The sequence below is a fragment of the Sapajus apella genome, unplaced genomic scaffold (assembly GCF_009761245.1).
Source record: "Sapajus apella isolate SASKATOON/1434 unplaced genomic scaffold, GSC_monkey_1.0 scaffold188, whole genome shotgun sequence".
Classification (NCBI taxonomy): domain Eukaryota; kingdom Metazoa; phylum Chordata; class Mammalia; order Primates; family Cebidae; genus Sapajus; species Sapajus apella.
The window spans coordinates 76,965-94,824 of NW_022437128.1; the positions used below are offsets into that span (position 1 = coordinate 76,965).

A 17,860-nucleotide genomic window follows, 5' to 3' on the forward strand; every position below is an offset into this window, starting at 1 on the left:
CCCACCGATGAGTGAGAACATGTGGTGTTTGATTTTCTGTTCTTGTGGCAGTTTGCTGAGAATAATGGTTTCCAGGTTCATCCATGTCCCTACAAAGGACCCTAACTCATCGTTTTTGATGGTTGCATAATATTCCATGGTGTATGTGTGCCACATTTTCCCTGTTCAGTCTATCATCGATGGGTATTTGGGTTGGTTCCAGGTCTTTGCTATTGTAAACAGTGCTACAATGAACACTCATGTGCATGTGTCCTTATAGTAGAACAATTTATAATCCTTTGGTTATATACTCAGTAATGGGATTGCTGGGTCACATGGAAGTTCTATTTCTAGGTCGTTGAAGAATCGCCACACTGTCTTCCACAATGGTTGAAATGTAGTTTTGATTTGCATTTCTTTAATGACCAATGATGATGAGCAATTTTTCATATGTTTGTTGGTCTCATGTATGTCTTCTTTTGTAAAGTGTCTGTTCATATCCTTCACCCACTTTTGAATGGGCTTGTTTGCTTTTTTCTTGTAAACCTGTTTTAGCTCTTTATAGATTCTGGATATCAGCCGTTTGTCAGATGGGTAGATGGCAAAAATTTTTTCCCATTGTGTTGGCTGCCAATTCACTCTAATGGCTGTTTCTTTTGCTGTGCAGAAGCTGTGGAGTTTGATTAGGTCCCATTTGTCTATTTTGGCTTTTGTTGTCAATGCTTTTGGTATTTTGGTCATAAAGTCCTTGCCTATGCCTATGTCCTGAATGTTTTTGCCCAGATTTTCTTCTAGGGCTTTTATGGTGTTACGTCTTATGTTTAAGTCTTTAATCCATCCGGAGTTAATTTTAGTGTAAGGTATCAGGAAGGGGTCCAGTTTCTGCTTTCTGCACATGTCTAGCCAGTTTTCCCAACACTATTTATTAAACAGGGAATCCTTTCCCCATTGCTTCTTTTTGTCAGGTTTGTCAAAGGCCGGATGGTTGTAGATGTGTTGTGTTGCCTCCAAGGCCTGTGTTCTGTTCCATTGGTCTATATCTCTGTTTTGGTACCAGTACCATGCTGTTTTGTTTAGTGTAGCCTTGTAGTATAGTTTGAAGTCTGGTAGTGTGATGCCTCCCACTTTGTTCTTTTTGCTTAGAATTGACTTGGCTATGTGGGCTCTCTTTTGGTCCTATCTGAAGTTTAACGTGGCTTTTCCCAGTTCTGTGATGAAGGTCATTGTTAGCTTGATGGGGATAGCATTGAATCTGTAAATTACTTTGGGCAGTATGGCCATTTTCATGATATTGGTTCTTCCTAACCATGAACATGGAATGTTTCTCCATCAGTTTGTGTCCTCTCTTATTTCGTTGAGCAGTGGTTTGTAGTTCTCCTTGAAGAGGTCCTTTACATTCCTTGTTAGTTGTATTCCTAGGCATTTTATTCTGTTTGAAGTAATTGTGAATGGCAGTTAATTCTTGATTTGGCTCTCTTTAAGTCTGTTATTGGTGTATAGGAATGCATGTGATTTCTGAACATCGATTTTGTATCCTGAGACTTTGCTGAAGTTGCTTATCAGTTTCAGGAGATTTTGGGCTGAGACGATGGGGTCTTCTAGATATACTATCATGTCGTCTGCAAATAGAGACAATTTGACTTCCTCCTTTCCTATTTGAATACACTTTAATTCTTTTTCTTGCCTGATTGCTCTGGCTAGAACTTCCAATACTATATTGAATAGGAGTGGTGAGAGAGGGCATCCTTGTCTCATGCCAGATTTCAGAGGGAATGCTTCCAGTTTTTGACCATTCAGTATGATATTGGCTGTTGGTTTGTCGTAAATAGCTTTTATTCTTTTGAGATACACTCCATGAATACCTAGTTTATTGAGAGTTTTTAGCATAAAGCGCTGTTGAATTTTGTCAAAGGCCTTCTCTGCATCAACTTTATAAATTTTTAGCTTTTCTACTCTTTAGCTTAAAACATCAACACATTATGCAGCTCTACAAAAATATTTTTCTTTATATTCTCCTTCTAGAAGCTCATTCCTATTTTTTAAAATCTTTTCATCTTTTTTGGTAAAAATAAAGACATACATTAGCCTAGGCTGACACAAGGTCAAGATCAACAATATCAACCATCTTCAGCCTTCATATCTTATCCCACTGGAAGACTTTCAGGGGTAATAACATACGTGGAGCTGCCATCTCCTATTATAACAATGCCTGCTTCTGGAATACCTCCTGAAGTAACTGGCTGAGGCTATAATAAGTTAAATTTTTTGATATATAGAAGGATTGCACTCTAAAATAACAATAAAAAGTATAGTAAATACATAAAACATAGCATAGCCATCTATTATCATTATCAATAATTATGTACTATACAAACTATATGTGCTAGACTTCTATAAGATTGGCAGTGCAGTAGGTTTGTTTACAGCAGCAGCATCACAAACACATGATTAAGGCAATGTACTATGAGGTTGTGATGGCTACAATGTTACGAGGTGACAGGAATTCTTCAACTCCATTAAACTCTCATGGGACGACAGTCATATATGCCATCCGGCATTGGCCCAAACATCATTATACAATGCATGACTGTGTAACACAGTGGGGTGTATGTGTGTGTGTGTGTGTGTGTCTGTGTGTGTAAGGTTGTTAAAACTGAAATTGAGGTTTCAACCAGGCACCAAGATAAAATATGTTAATTTTTCCTGTGAGGTGTTAAATTAACCTATGCAGAATTTAAAATGCAAATGACTATTGGAGGTTTAGAGGTCTTCTGGCTCAAACTGTCACAGAACAGCTCATTTTAAACTCATCCTCCCACTGTAAACAAGTATAAAAGTCAGACAAAACATACAATGCAGTTGTGCAGCCACAAAACAGCATTGAGCATGGGACTATCACCCTTTGGAGAATGGAAGTTCCTGAAAGGGAGATTCACATCCTCATCATCTTTCTTTTTAAAAGCATTTGCCAATATGCAATGATGGGAAATGGAACCCAAGCAGAGAAAAACAATCTCACTGGCAAAGGAAACCAAGATCAGAGTTCAGGCTTGGAACACTGGCTGGGATTTAGGGGTAGGGTGCTGACAGAGGGAGTTACAGAGAAAAAAACACCCAAAATCTGTACTCCTAAGTTGCATATGCTCCAGGTAACACTCTAAGAAACCCACCAGAAAACAGCTGCTTGGAGATTGCATGCTAAGTAGAAATGTCAGAAGCTCCATTGTGTGAGGAGATGTTGAAATTTTAGCCTTGCAAAACCTGCGTTGAGACATCAGGATGGGGAAGCCCTATAAGTGAGGACCCTGACCTTGAAGTAAGGACCATACTGAAATAGACCCACCTAGCAAAGGCTAAAATCAAAACTAAGCAGAATCAAAGTGGGTCTGATTTTTACTAAAGGTGATTCTTCAATAATTACTTAACTGTCAAACTGTTAGCAGTCTTTGGAGGAAGATAACAAAACAGAGAATCTCTAAAATACAGTATCTAGAATATGTGCCACATCTAGCAGCAGAGGGAATGCAACAACTAGAGAAGAAATAATCAACAAAAGCAGACTCAGAGATGACCTGGATATTGAAGCCAGTAAGCAAGGACATTCTTCAAAATATTTATGATCAATATGTTAAGGAAAATAGAGGAAAGATGGGCAATCTATTTCAAAATCCCCTTAAAGATAATTATAAGGACAGAGAAAACACAAATGAACACTGTGAGAAGGGACATTACAAAACTGTAGATTTTATTGAAACAAAAATAAAAGAATGTTAGACACAGCTTCACGGCAAGATCTTTTACAATTTAGGTATAATGACATGAGTTCTTGAAAAAGATGGTTAAACAAAGCCAACAGAAAACTAAATCGAAAATATAAATAGTCCCATATCCACCAAGAAATTGAGTTATAAATAAATTTCTTCCCACCAGAAAAACTTCTTGCCCAGATTTCTTTGCCTGTCAATTCTTTCAAAAACTTAACATAGACTGGTCAGTCTTATACAGTCTTCCCTTGGTACTTTTTGAGATGGGTTCTAGGACCTCTGTGGATACCAAAATCCATGGATGCTCAGGTCTCATGTGTAAAGTAGCCTAGTATTTTCCTATTATCTATGTACATCCTTCCATATATGTTAATCATCTCTAGATTACTGATAATTTCTAATACAATGTAAGTGATTTGTAAATAGTTGTTATACTATATTGCTTAGAAAATCATGACAAGAAAAATGTCTGTACATGATGTACAGATGAGAATGTACCCATTGTAGGCTGTCCTAACTGCATAGTATACATCAGCAACAACATAACATTTTTGAATTCTCAGATAGTTGAATTCCCAGATGTGGAACCCAAAGACATAAAAGCAGGCTGTGTAATATGGTTTGGCTGTTTCCCCACTCAAATCTCATATTGAATTGTAGTTATCATAATCCTCATTCCTCTGAATTGGGGACAAGAGAAGGATGACCAGTAATCGTGACCTTTATTTAACATTGTACCGTGTGACCCAAAGGAAAAAAAATTATATTAGATAAGAAATATGACTGTCTTCTTCAAGGAAAACGTTATTGTATATGAAGAAAATCTAAGAGGCTCTATGAACAGACTATTAAAAATAAGTGAATTTGGCAAGGTCAATATAAAACAAAAAGTAACATTTCTATACATGAGTAATAAACAGTGAGAAGAACTGACATTCTTTAAACAGTGATATGTATAATACCATGAAGAAACAGAAGTTCCTAGAAATAAATATAAAGGTTATGCAAAAATCTCATCACTCTAAATTACAAGACATTGGCGAGACAAATTAAATAGAATGTTATTGCATATATGTGCAGAAGACAATATTGCTAAGATACCATTTATCCACAAAATGATCTATGAAACCATTGCAATTGTAATAAAAATCTCAACAGTTTTTTCTTTGTGGGAATCAACATGCTCCTTCTAAAATGTACAAAAGTGTGAGGAGCCTAAAATAACCAGAACAATATTGGAAGTTAACACAATTGGAGGACTTAAACTATCAGATATCAATAGATACTTGAAAGCCACAGTGATTAAAAGAGTGAAGTATTTGTTCAGGAATAGACAAAGAGAAAAAAAAATATTTAAAATGAGCCCACTGTCTTTTCTTCTAGGAGTTTTCTATTTTAGTCCTTAGATGTAGGTCTCTAATCCATTTTATATTAATTTCTGCATATACTGTGAGGTAGGGTTTTAATTTCTTTCTTTTTTTTCTTTGATAGAGACAGTGTATCACCCAAGCTAGAGTGCAATGGTGCAATCAGAGCTCATGATAACCTTGAACTACGGGGTCCAAGCAATTCTCCTGTCTCAGCCTCTCAAAATGCTAATATTGCAAGTGTCATTACCACTTCCAGCTCTCAGCTTCATCCTCTAGAATGTGGACATCCAATTGTCACAGCTCCATTAGATGAATGCTTTTCCACATTGAATTGCCTTAGGTTTTTTGCATATAATTTCTTTATGTGTCTCTGGGCTGTTGCCTAGTGCCCTTTCATTTCAATCTGAATGACTCATATTAGTATTACTTATAGGAAAGATCTGCTAGCATTGGAATCTCTCAGTTGTTAATTATGTGGAAAATCTCTATTTCTTCTTCATTTTAACTTATTAATTGTGATAAAATGTACATAACATAAATTTTGCAGTCTTAACCATTTGTAATGGTACTGTTCAGTACTGCTAAGAACATTCACACTGTTTTGCAAACCAATCTCCAAAACTGTTTTTATCTTGCAAAACTGTATATTCTCATTTTTGAAGAATAAGTTTTCTGGATATAGGACTTTTGGTTGACAGCTTTATTTTTGCAGCAATTTAAACATGTCATACCACTCTGACATTCCTTGGGATTTTCTGGTATGAAATTGGCTGTTAATCTCAATGAGGTTCCTTTGTACATAATGTGTTGTTACCTGCTGCTGTTCAAGTTCTCTCTGCTTCTATTTCAACAGTTTGGTTATAATGTATTTTGGTTTGGTTCTCTTTGAGTTTATTCCACTTGGACTTCATTGAAGTTCTTCAATGTGAATGTGTAGAATCACAGATTTTTATCAAGTTGGGCAAGGTTTCACCTGTTATGTTACCCCATACTTTCACTGTCTCTTTCCATCTCTTCTTTACTTTAAGGATTCCCATTATGCATCTGTCAGTCTACTTGATGCTGTTCAGAGGTGTCATAGCCTCTGATCTTTTGCCATTTTATTTTTTTTCCTTCCTGCTCTTCAGATTCCATAATCGTAATTGGCCTATCTTCAATTTCTTGGTTCTTCTGCCTGCTAAATTCTACATGTATTGATCAGCATGATGGTGTCCCACAAGTCCCTTAGGCTCTGTTCACTATTATTTTTCTTTTTTCTTTTTTTGTTTGTATTCTGCACAGTTTACAATTTAAGATGACTTTTCTTCGAGTTTGCTGATTCTTTCTTCTACCTGTTCAAGTCTGGTATTGAACATCTCTAATGAATTTTTTATTTCAGTAATTATACTTTCCCCTCTAGAAATTCAGTTTCCTTATTATGTTTTTAATGATGGTCTTTATTTGGTGAGATATTGTTCTTCTGGTTCCTTTATTTGTTTTCCTTTTTTCCATTGTCTTTTTTTTTTAATCTATTTAAGCATATTTAAGTCTATGGGTTTAAAGTCTTTGCCTAGTAAGTCCAATGACTTGGCTTTCTTAAGGACAGCTTCTGCTGATGTGTTTTTTTCTGTGAATGGGCCACTTTCTTAAACTTTTGAATATCTCAAGATTTTTTGTGAAGAACTGAACACTTTGAATACAACAATGTGTAGTTACTCTGGATATCATATTCTTCCCATTCCCCAGAGCTTCTTGTGGATGGAATTGTTTCTTAGTGACTTTTCTAAACTATTTTTTAAGCTTGTTCTTTGCCACATGTGGTCACTGAAATGTATTCTATTAGCTTCATGGTCAGCTAATGTTTTGACAGAGGTTTCCTTAAATAGCTGTAGCCAAAAAATAAATAAATAATGCCCTCCCAGACTTTGTGGATAGACTCTGAGGTGCGACACTCCTTCAACACATAACCAGTCAGTTTAGCCATCCACCTTAACTTCATTGACTGCTTATATAGAGGCTAAAGATCATCCAAAGGTAAAAGCCTAAGGTCATCTCAGTTATTTTTAAAGCATGTGTTTAGCCCTGGCCATGTATGTGGCATTCTGGTTTTCTCAGCATATGTAGGATGTTTCGAATGTCATATTGCCCTACTTATCTCTATCTTCAGCCTGTACCTTTCTAGGCTTTTCAGTCAGCCTGCTGTTTAGCCATCTGTTATTCCTTGCCCTGGGCATCTCTGACTAGTATTTGCCTTTAAATGCTTTTGACAAACATTGCTATGGAGACCACTCTAATCTTAATAAAGTTCCAAAAGGAGGGAAACAAAGACAAGCCTCTGAGCTGATCTTTTTGGGGGCTGTCATACCTGTCAAAGGATACAAACACAATTATTTGAGAAGAAACTTCATTTTGCCTCTTCTGGCATCAGGAAACTACACCAGGAATGTGGCCACTGTCCCATGGCTACCTCATAGCTGAGGGGTTGGGGGTGGGAGTGAGTAGGTGGCTAAGGAATAATGTCACCATGCTCTCTTACCAAAATTTAGAGCTTCTTTTTCATTAAGCACTACTTTGGTTGTTGTAAAAAGTTTTTTCATAGACACCAGAGTACACAATAACTTAGTTTTGATAGTTTTTTCCAGGTTAATAGTTGCTTTAGTAGGGGAGTGTTTTTGGAGTTCTCTACCATTTTCTGGTAAAGTCATTACAATTGTCTCTTAATAAGATTTTTAAATTATGAAAAAATCGTATGTATCTACCCACATGCTTACCATTTCTGGTGCTCTTCATTACATATTTGCAGTTGGTATCATTTTCTTTTTGCCTGAAGGGCTGAAACATTTATTACAGTTTATTTATTACAGTTCATTATTACAGTGTAAATGTTTTCACTTCCTATAAGTCTAAAATCCCTTTATTTTTTGATAGATGTTCTTAGGGAGTGTTAAAGAGCCTGATTTAATCATTACACATGGTATACATAGATCAGTATAACCCACAGTTCCTCATCAATATATCATTTAAAATTTGTCAATTAAAATTATGCATATTACATATATGCTTTCAAAGGATTTATTTCTGGAAATAACATCTAGTTTGACAGCATTTTCCTTTCAGAATTTTAGAGATGTTGCTCATCTGTCTCCTCCTTTGCACTGTTTCCAATGAAATAAGTGCTGTCATCTTTATTACTATTCTTATGTCTTTTTCATTTTCCCCATTTTCAATTTTCTCTCTTTGTTTGATTTTGAACAAATATATGTTATATTCACTCACAATTATAAACTAAACTTGAGAAACAATCTGTAGGGAGAGTTTGTTGATGATTGGTTATAAATTTTCAGAAACAGTTGTTTATTCCTTGTTTTATTAGGTCAAAGGCTAATTTCCTTAGAATATTCTTGTATTAAAGAATGTCATAAATAATTTTGTTTGTCATCTGGACCTGGTGCCCAGGTAGGTGGTAAAGCACTATTCTGGAGGATGTTTTTAGGCTGTTTCTTGGATAAGATTAACATACAAATTGCTGTACTTTGAGCAAAGTAGATTGCCCTCTATAAAACGAATGGACTTCATTCAATTCATTGAAAGCGTGAATTAAATAAAACACTGACCTTTCCCAAGTACGATGGAATTCTGCCCTGGGATTTGAACTGCAGTATCAGTCTTCTGACCCATAAAGAGCTGGTTTGTTCATGTACAGCATTTGCAAGATGAATGGACAACATCCTGTTTGGAAGTCCTCCCCTTTGATCAAAGAGGATAAAAACAGAACAACTCTTGTGGGATGAATTGCATAGTATTTTCTTAGCAGTGATGGAAGGATTGAACAATGATAAAAGCTCCTATGTTTTAGTTTTTACTGACTTATGGGAAGTGACTGATGGCCTAGCCATATAATTAATCAAGAGAGGAATGGAAAACTGGCCTATGAAAAGAATGCCCGTATGGGACACAGTCCTGTGGACATCACTGTGGTAATTTGAGAGGTGCATTAATGTAAGACACCTTGATGCCTGATATAGGGTGGATGTTGTTCTTGCCCGAATCTCATGTCAAGATGTGATCCCCAGCATTATAGGTGGGAAGTAATTGGATTATCGGGTGGTTTCTCATGACTGGTTCAGCATCATCCCCTCAGTGCTGTTCAATGCTCATCAGAATAACTCCCTTCCAGGTCTGAAAGGTGATTGAAATCAACAAACATTTATCTCTAAGTGCTTGCCAGGTGCACCTGTAATTCCAGCTATGAAAGTGGCTGAGGCAGAAGGATATCTTGAGTACAGGCATTTGAGTTTAGCCTGATAAATATTTGAGTCTGGCCTGGGAAATGTATTAAGACCACATCTCAGAAAAAAATTTACGTTTGTTTGGGAAGATCACCTGGGTCCATGAAATAAGTAGACACCGGGGCTGTAGCAATGCAGAGATGGGCTGAATCAAGACATATTCCTCTTGCATTCCCCACCTCACAGGTGCAAAATACTCTTAAGAACTATTCTATTTAACAAGACTGGGTGCAGTGGCTCATGCCTGTAATCCCAGCACTTTTGGAAGCTGAGATGAGTGGACCACTTGGGATCAGGAGTTTGAGACAAGCCTGGCAAACATAGTGAAACTAAAAATACAGCAATTAGCTGGCATGGTGGTGCCTGCCTGTAGTCCAGCTACTTGGGAGACTGAGGCAGGAGAAATGACTTGAACCTGAGAGGCAGAGGTTGCAGTAAGCCAAGATGGTGCCACTACACTCCATCCTGAGAGACAGAGTGAGACTGTGTCCCAAAACAAAAAAAGGGTTACAAGAAAAGAGACAGAGATAAGCAGAGACAATTAAAAAAATGAACCTGAATGGGAGGTATTGCCACCATACGGACCACTGAGCCACATTACACCAGGAAACACACTTCCCCACAATGTCCAACAATGGTCAGAGAAACAGCTTCCTCAGAGGAAGAGTTCCATAGAGAATTAAAATAGCCAATTGAAACATTGGCTGTATAAAACAGGAGTGGGGAGACATAAGCATGAAGGGTGAGCTTACACACCTTCATGACTGGGCTCACACATGACATGAGAGATTCTCTCTTTTCCTGGTGGAACGGGGGAAGGTGCTGGTGTGATCTACCTACAGTCCTTCCCAAGGTGGGAGGACACTGGAATGATGACTGTACTTTACCTCATCTTGCTTTTCTCATACCTGATGGTCCCAGGACTAGGGATGCAAATACAGTCTAGAAACAGGAATTATTCCTAAGCAGGAAACTGTAAATATATTTTATGTCTGTAATGCAAGAATTCCTGAGGGCCTGGAGAAGGAGGTTGTGCAATCCCTGCATCTGGATAAATTGGGGTTAACACTGAATGCAGCCGTATTGCCTGGGGTCAGATAGCCAACCAGCTCTCTACCTGCATAACCCTAACCTCTGTTAACTGGAATGCACTGATGGGAGACGCTTCCTAGAACAGTATTGCTCTCCGCAGTCTAGGCCAGCAGTGCAGCAAAACCTCATGTTCCTTCCAAAATTGGAAATGTTTGGTATAAATGAAGAGAAGGAGAAATAGTAGCTGAGGGTAAATGAATGAATAAATTGGTTACATAATGAGGAAAATCCAATGTAACATGAACTACTCGAAAGAGGCATAAGCAAGAGATGATATTGTCTCTTAGCTCAATTTTACCAGATGCCTGAAAGGGTGCATCTACATGTTGCTGAGACTACTTCTGTTTTTGGACTACACTGGGATAATTGTTAATGACCAAACAGGATTCTGGTAATGTGCCAGGTTTTTTTTACTCATGATTCCTCTAATATAGGAGACCTGTGATTGGCCAGGCACAGTGGCTCATGCTTGCAATTTTATCACTTTGGGAGGCCATGGTAGGAGGATTGTTTAAGGCTAGGAATTTGAGACTAGCCTGGGCAAAATAGTGAGACTCCACCCCTACAAAATATTTAAAAATTAATTAGGCACGGTAGTGTGCACCTGTGATGCTATCTACTCAGGAGGCTGAGGCAGAAGGATCACTTGAGCCCAGGAATTCAAGGTTACAGTGAGCAGTGATTGTGCCACTGCGTTCTACCCTGGGCAACAGAGCAAGACCTTGTCTCTAAAATAAATATACAAATATTATAAAAAGAGATAGTGTGGTCAAAGACCAGGGTGTGATCTGTGGTCCAATCAAAATATTTAGTTTTGTCCCTGTTTCCTGACAAGCAGGTTCAAAAACATTTTCAGTCTTCTCAGTGATAAGCATGACTTTAACCTGGCAATGAGATGACTACGGGCTGAGCAGCCCCTAGGTAGCTTCAGGATGGGAGCTGCTCGCCAGAATCGTGAAGCTGTCATTAGAGGATTGGAACTTTCAGCCCAATCAATTACCTTTGCAAAGGACAGCAGGGCTGGGGGTTGAGTTCAGTCACCAATGGCCGATGATTTAATTAATCTTGCCTACACATGAAACTTCCATAGAAACCTCTAGAGATTGGCTTTTGGAGAGCTTTCCAATTGGTGAGTACATTTGTGTGTCCATGTGCTGGGAGGATGGTGCACGCCATCTCCATGGGAACGGAGGCTCCTGTGCTCAGAGTCCTTCCAGACCTCACCCTGTGCACCTCTTCATCTGGCTGCTCATTTGTATCCTTTATAACCGCTATGGTTTGAATGTTTCTCCAAAAATGCATGTGTTGGACGATTCATCACCAATGAAACATCTTTAAGAGGTGGGACCTTTGAGAAGTGATTAGATCATCAGAGCTCTGGCCTTATTAATGGATTAAGTCTGATCATGAAAGGATCTGCGGCTGTGAGTCTGACCTCTTTTTCCATCTACATCTCACCTTCTCTTGCCCTTTTGCTTTGTATCAGATACAATCTCTTAATCTTGGAATTCCCATCCTCAATACCATGAATCAAATAAATTACAGTTTGTTATAAGTTATCCAGTCTCAGGTGTTCTGCTATAGTGGCATAATTTAAACCAGGGTCCCTAACCCCCAGGCTGTGGACTAGTACAGGTTCCTGGCCTGGTAGGAACCAGATCGCACAGCAGGAGGTGATTGGTGGGCAAGAGAGCATGAGTATGACCACCAGAGCTCCACCTGCTCTCCGATCCGTGGCGGAATTTAATTCTCATAGAAGCATGAACCCTGTTGTGAACTCTGTATGCGAGGGATCTAGGTTGCATGCTCCTTATTAAACACTAATGCCTGATCATCTGAGGTGGAACAGTTTCATCCTGAAACCATTCCCCTCCACCCCCTGCCACCTCTGCTGGTCCATGGAAAAATTGTCTTCCGTGAAACTGGTCCCTGGTGCCAAAAAGGTGGGGACAGCTGATTTAAGCTGTAACAATAATAAACTGCAATACTGAGTGTGAAAGGTAGATAAAATTTCAGAACTCCAAACTCACTATACCAAAGGAAAATGTTAAGTTTGGAAACTGAGTGATGTAAAAATTGCCTTTCTTTTGTTCCTAAACAACTAACCGCGAAGACAGAAGACCACATATCTCCCCAGGTGGCCTCCCTCACAAATTGCTCCCAGGATAATTCCTTGTGGGCCCCAACATCTTTACTCTAAAACACAGTTTTGTTGAATTTCCCCTGACAATGTAAATTAACAGCTGATCTTCAAAGGTACAGGAAAAACACAAGACTAGAAATCATTCCTCCACCCACCCAGAGACAAATGCGTACTTGACTTCTCTACCTCACAGTTTACTTTATCTCATGTAAAATGCAGATTTACTGAGCATGAGATGAAAGCATAGTTGACTGTTCCTTCTTAATCTCCTGCCTGCTTTTCCCCTGTAAATATTGCAGCCCTCAAAACCCTCTTAGGAAAAGCCACAGATGCTACAATGATTTGTGTGTCTTTTTCCAAGGTGTAACTTCAGCATGGAAAAATAAACTTCTAAACTGATTGAGAACTGTTTCGGATGTTTTATGGTTTGTGTGACAATAGCAACTATCTGAGTTATTTGAGTTAGTTTAAGAATTATCAAGCCTTAGGAGGTGAGAAACCCCTGACTTTGCAGCCATGATAGCCAGAAGTGCAGGTAACCTGGGACCCGATGCTTGTGACTTGCATCTGAAGTGAGGACAGTCTTGTGGGACTGAGCCCTTAAACCTGTGGAGTCTGAGGCGAACTCCAGGTAGTTAGGGTCGGAATTGAGTCGAATTCTAGGACTCCCAGCTGTTGTTGGAGAGTCAGAAAGTTACTTGGGTGGAGGAAAACACCATCACCATCCCACAGGCAGAAGCCTATGGTAAGAGTAAGCAAGTTAACCTCTACCTTCTTCAGTCCCAGAGGAAAAGATAAACAAAATGTAAGCATTTATTTCATGTCCCTAAGTCTGCTAAACACAGGTTGCTACCAGCTGTTCATTGTCCAGACACAGAGTGGCCCTACCTCTAACCTAGAAGTTAGGATTTTCTTTTAGGCCACTGAGGGGTTCACATAAAAACAAATAAATGTGCCAGGGCATGGTGGCTCATGCGTGTAATCCCAGCACATTGGGAGGCCGAGGTGGGCTGATCACCCGAGGTCGGGTGTTCGAGACCAGCCTGACCAACATGGAGAAACGCCGTCTCTACTAAAATTACAATATTTGCCAGGCATGGTGGCTCATGCCTGTAAGCCTAGACACTCGGGAGGCTGAGGCAGGAGAATTGCTTGAATCCAGAAGGGAGAGGTTGTGGTGAGCCGAGATCGCACCATTGGACGCCAGCCTGGGCAAAAAGAGTGAAATTCTGTCTCAAAAACAAACAAAAAAAAAAAACTAACGAATCATAGAGATTATCTCCCCAGAAATATTTCCACATACAAGAACAACAAATGTTAATATAAGACATCAGTGTGCACCCAGGTCCTCCAAGATCTTGGTTTTTTAATCTAGTAAGAGACAATGCCTAGGGAAGATGTGTGAATAATCATTTCACCATCACACAATGCCACTCCAATAATCTAGAGTATGAACTGGAATAGACAAACACTTGAGGTAATAACTTATTTTCAAGGGAATGGGTGGAAAGATGTTATTTATTAGTAACTGGTTCATTCAGATACTCTGAGTGCCTATGAGATACCAGATAAAGTCCTTGTCTTGGATCACTGCTCTAAGAATCAAAATTTGTCATTCTTTTCCCACCCCTCACACTCAGCACTTGAGCCCCCTTACTACATCAGAATTCCACATCGTCAATCAAAGGAGTCAAACTGTGTAAAATATTTGAAGAGATTTATTCTGAACCAAATATGAGTGACACAGCCCATGATACAGCCCTGAACATGTGTTCAGGTGGTTGGGGTGCAGGTTGTTTTTTTACATTTTAGGAAGATAAGAGACATCAATCAAATACATTTAAGACGTACATTGGTTCAGTCCAGGAAGGCGGAACAATTTGAAGCAAGTTGGGGTGGGAGGTAGGGCTTCTAGGATACAGATAGATTTTTAAATGTTCTGGTTGGCAAATGATTCAGTTATTATCAAAAGAAAGGAATGTCTGGGTTATGATAAGAGGTTGCAGAGTCCAAAATTTTAGAGGCTTCAGAGATAATAGATTGGAAATGTTTCTGATCAGACTTAAGGTCTGTGTAGATGGTAAACGCTGGTCAGCTTTTCCTGAATTCCAAAATGGAAGAGGGCATAATGAGGCATGTTCAACACCTGCTTCCCATGGTGGCCTGAGCCAGTCTTCCAGGTTAACTTTTGAGTGCCCTGGCTGAGGGTGTCCATTAAGATGGTTGGGAGGGATGGTTTTGAAGTTCATTTTTGGTTTGCAACGTGTAAAGTGTTGAGAGGAGACAGAAACCGCCTCCCTCCCTAGAAAAGGACAACACTCTAGTCACCCTTGCAGTTAATCATGGACATGTGTCTTAGGCTCCACCCATCAGACAATCACCTGCTGAAGCTGTGTCATTGTCTTGGGTAAATAATGGGGATTTTGCCATCTTGCACCAAGAACATTAAGGACACTGACACATGAGGAGTGAGCTTAGAAACAGAGGTTTAATAGGCAAAAGAAAGACAAAGGGGAACAACTCTCTGTTGTGAGAGAGGGGGCCACCCGAAAGGGAATTCCAGCCCAGAATAAGAGTGCTCCAGATTTTATAGGCAGGCTTGAGGAGATGGTGTCTGATTTATGTAGGGCCCACAGGTTGGTTGGACCAGGTGTGACATTTACATAGTACGTGAGGAAAGGTTGCTCACCCCACCCTAATGCTATTATGCTAATGGCCTTTCCATGTGGCTGGTGCCATGTTGTCTACTCCTTACTGTGCATGTGGCTGGTAAAGAGAAGGGAAGATGGAGCTGCCATGCGAACATACGTAGTCCCAGGTGTCCTTTTCCTATTGGCACGGCTGCCACATTCACTCCTGAGAGCTCCCAGCTTGCTTGTCTGTGTCTGAAGCTTGATTTTAGAAAAGAAAATGACTTGGGGGCTACTCTTCACTAAAAGGAAAACCTTACTGAGTCTTCCATACTCTCGCTACCTGCCTAAATAATTTCTACTTAATTCCTGTATCACTGCCAGACTCCGAGCCAGAAAGAGGTGACAAAGAGAGGCTGGAACTATACAGAGTGCATTTTAGAGAGAATGGCTGAGTGGCAGTAATGATGAACAGTTTCCAGATACAGCAGCGACATCTGTCCTAGCCTCAGGGTCCACTGTCCATCACCAGGTGTCAGAGGTGTGAGCAGTGGCATCTGTGCTCAGCAGCAGGGGCAGTTGTTCCCAGGAGGGACCAGATCAAGAGTGGGCTGTGGATTCTGTTCCTGGATATACAGTTTCCAGCAGGGTTCTGTGGCCTTCCCCACCATAAAATTAGCCCCCAATACCAGATATACTACTTCATGTGTAAATTAGAGAAATTTGTTTTCCATAGTTTGCTCTAAGAAGTGTGTGAGAAATCAGTCTTTGGACCAGTGTCAGAGAGCAGCATTCAGAGGTGTTCTTTATGCGAGAGCCACATCCTGAATTGTCTACCTGGCCTCTACTCCATGGTGGAGAGATCAACAGGGAATATCACATCTCATAACTGATGATATATGTTCTCCCTTTTCTTTCTGAGAGAAAAATCCTCTTTTAAACAAGATTTCAAATCCTAATCTACCCACCCACCCTGGGCACTCTCTGATCTCTGATCTCTGTGGTTCCCGATCTGTCTGAGCAACAAGATTGCTGGTGGGGTTTAGAAAATACTCAGGCCTTTGGGAGGCTGAGGCGGGTGGATCACGATGTCAAGAGATCGAGACCATCCTGGTCAACATGGTGAAACCCCGACTCTACTAAAAATACAAAACATTAGCTGGGCATGGTGGCACGTGCCTGTAATCCCAGCTACTCAGGAGGCTGAGGCAGGAGAATTGCCTGAACCCGGGAGGCGGAGGTTGCGGTGAGCCGAGATCACGCCATTGCACTCCAGCCTGGGTAACATGAGTGAAACTCCAACTCAAAAAAAAAAAAAAAAAGAAAATACGCCACTCCCCAAAATCCCTGCCTCAGGATATTATGCACAAGATGAAGGAATCATTTATATAACAAGCCCTACAGGCGAGGCTGATGCACAGACATGTGGGATCCTGCTGTTCTTGCTACTCCAAGTGTGATCTGGAGACCAGCAGCAGAAGCTCCAGCCTTGTCATTAATCCAGAGTCTCTTTCTTGACTCCAGACTTCCTGGATCTCAGCACCACATCCAGGTGATTCCTGTGCACATGAGAGTTCCCTGTCTAAGTGTCCTCTAGGCATGGGGTCAGAACTGTGCAGTCTGCTCTGGGCGTGGTCTGATCAGACCCCTTAGAACTGGAGGTCCAGGGCTCAGCCCTTGCGCTCATTCTTTTCCGCAATCACTGCCTTGGTGCCCTCATCCATTCTTGAGGTTTTAAGTATCATTCATATGGTATGACCTCCTAAATCTACTTCTCCAGCCCAGTCCTTTCCCCTAAACTCTGGAGTTGTTTGTCCAACTGCCACCCCAGCTCCCTCACCTACATTCCTAGTAGACATCTCCTCCACTGAGTGCCTGGGATGACCCCTCCTCAGTAAGCTCCTGCCAGAGTCCCCCCATCTCCACTGATAGCAGCTCCACCCTTCCTTCTACTCATTCATTTTACAACTATGACTGTCCTTGATTATTCTTTCTCGCACCACAGATACAATCCATTGGCAAATGCTGTGAGTCTATCTTAAAATGCATCCAGAATCCCCTCACGTCCCGCTATTTCCCCTGCTCACACCCCAGTCAAGGTAACCGACATCTCCAGCCTGGAGATGTCATTTCCCACTCTTTTTCTTTCTGCCTCCCTCGTCCCTCGCCTCTCAATTCTGTCCTCAGCGCAGCAGTCAGAGTGATCCTTTTAAAAGAGAAGTTATACCATGACCCTCTTCTGCTCCAAACTGTCCTTTAACTCCCATCTCACACAGAACAAAGGTCAGATCCAACCCCATCCCCATCAAGCCCACCTGCTCTGACCACACCTCTGACCTCACCTCAGTTTCTCTCTGTCCAGCCCTCCTGGCCTCCTTGCTCTTCTGGGAACACAGACACCTTCCTGCCCCAATGCATTTGCCCTGGAGGTTCCCCTGCTTGGAAAGAACTTTCACAGACATCCTCATAGACACTCCTCATGTCCCTCAAATATTTCTTCAAAGGTCAGCTTCGCAACAAGGCACACAGACTACCCAGCACAACAGCCACCTTCCCTGTCCCCAATGCCCACAGCCTGGATTACCTGACTTACAGCACTTACCACCTTCTAGCA

The 17,860-nt window shown here is 40.5% G+C and overlaps 1 long non-coding RNA gene across 1 annotated transcript in view; it reads right to left on the reverse strand.

Annotated features, from left to right (window-relative positions):
- LOC116543428 overlaps positions 1 to 9,659 on the reverse strand; it is an 18,801-nt gene extending 9,142 nt beyond the window's left edge. The window contains exons 1-2 of the long non-coding RNA XR_004265574.1: positions 8,707 to 9,659; positions 7,864 to 7,916 (exon numbers count right to left, since the gene is read on the reverse strand). This is a non-coding gene — a long non-coding RNA (uncharacterized LOC116543428). The remainder of the gene's footprint in view (positions 1 to 7,863; positions 7,917 to 8,706) is intronic.
- Between the last annotated feature and the right edge of the window lie 8,201 nt (positions 9,660 to 17,860).